General features: G+C 33.0%; 1 pseudogene; it reads right to left on the bottom strand.

The window, feature by feature from the left end:
* Window positions 1-582: 582 nt before the first annotated feature.
* On the bottom strand, window positions 583-1,850 carry LOC141673623 (malate dehydrogenase, cytoplasmic-like; annotated as a pseudogene).
* Window positions 1,851-2,090: the final 240 nt, after the last annotated feature.

Genomic DNA, 2,090 nt, shown 5'->3' on the forward strand with positions numbered 1-2,090 from the left:
AAAATTCTAAATTTATTCCATGAATGAAAGTCATGGCAATATAGTTATACAAAAGCTAAAAGCATATTCATATCCCTGCCTTCTTGAACTTAAAGAAAATATAGAGTCTACAAGAAAAACATGTCGCTTTTGTGGGGCACTTATGTACTGGCATATCAGCGTATGGCGAAGCACCTGAGCTAGGAAAGAACCATCAAACTTAACCACTTCTACCATGTCAGGTTTGAGTGGTGGTTCAACATCATTTCCTCTTTCTATATGAACATGAGCTATATCACGCTTGACTCTTTCAAATTGCCTTTGGAATATTTATCAGAAAACAAGATAATTACATTAAAGATCCCAGTTTCATTTGTAGAAAACATATAAGTGATAGCCCAAAACATTATATATTGAAAAATGCATTTATTTGATTTATATGTGTACTTGGATAATCAAGTTTATATTTATGTTTATTAGCCTATAAAATAAACTTTATGGGATGGTAACAAATATTAATTTAAGGCATTACAGCATAGGTCTGGTTATTAACACAAACAAAACCTGATGCAGCCGAGCTCGTTTTTCAAATATTTTGTTCTTCTATAGAATCGATGGTGCAAATTCCTTTAGGATCAATGCTTTGGTGTTGGCAGGGTTAACAACTACCAAGACCTAAATTAAGAGACTATTCAAATTAAAACTAAAGCAATGGTAAAAAGAATGTGAAACTGGCAACACATATGTATATAAGAACACCACAACAAACATTATAAAAATATGTAAACTTAAATGTACAATCAAAATCAAAATTATATATTAAAAGCTATATAGTAATCATACAAATTGAATTCTTAACCCTCATCTCAGTTCCTAGTAGAGTGCATACGATAATTATGAATAAGTAGAATGTTGCGTACTAGTTTCTTTTGGCATTTAAATATAAATGTCTCTCCCTAATTTATTATATACGTCAAATGCATACATCTTCAGATAAAACAATAGTACACAAACATCTCTTGATTGGCTTCACTAAGATTCAAGTTACAGATTATAATGATAAGAAGGAATTTCAGTTACCTTGCAGTTTGCAACAACATACTTTTCAAGAGCCGGAGCTTGACTCTTGTAAATAAACACATTCTTTGTCATCACATCCTTCCTTTCCATTCCTTCTTTTCTAGGGAATCCACCAACCATTACTGCATAGTTAACTCCAGTGCATGCTTCGACAACATCAGTTGTTGCAACAACATCTATTACAAGTTATAATACAAAAAGGTATTAAAAAAACAGTTATACCGATGTTCTAATTATTTCTTTTTTATTTATAAGTTACAACTTACAACCAAAGAGTGTAAGAACTAACCCTTCAAGAGAGGAAACGCAACATCCACCAACTACATTTTCACTCCATTCAATGCCTCGGCAGCTGGTGGAATATCGAGCATGTGGAGGATTACAGGTTGGTCAACACCCAACATCACTCCTCTGCCAATCATCGGCACAAGAGCATATCCAATTTTTCTAAGGGCCAAGAACTAGTCATATAAACCTTTCATTTAGCTAGCAATCGAATCATGAGATTTAAACCCGTTCAATGGGAATAAGATTCTTCTAATACAAGCTTATACTGAAATCTAATTATCAGTTTTATTAACCAAGTCAAAATTCATCATACTCTCTAAAAATCTACTGACAGGTCAAGAGATGAGAAGTCCTGCTAGGTAATTAAAAATAAGTCTCGCATAATTTTTATCAATAAAAAGATAAGAATCCATTTCAGTTAATGAAAAGAATGAATTCAGTTCAAGACAATGTTAAGAAAACAATGAATTCAGTTCAAGAAAGTATGCATACCTTACATCCATCGGTCAAATAACCCCCTAAAAACTTAAATTTCCTCTTGTATACGGCCAAGAGCAGATCGATTGCCCCCTATTCTCGACGAGTTAGTGCAATACGCGTTAGATGAGAGATTTGTAGTAGTAATAGGAGATACTTTTGTATGATATATTGATAAAAGTGAACGAAATAGAGTTCTTGGGAGTGAAGATGCCATTGATTTTAATGGAGAAAATTTTGAGTTTGAGCCCTAGAATTGGGAAGAT

Source organism: Apium graveolens, chromosome 7 (genome assembly GCF_009905375.1).
Source record: "Apium graveolens cultivar Ventura chromosome 7, ASM990537v1, whole genome shotgun sequence".
Taxonomy (NCBI): Eukaryota; Viridiplantae; Streptophyta; class Magnoliopsida; order Apiales; family Apiaceae; genus Apium; species Apium graveolens.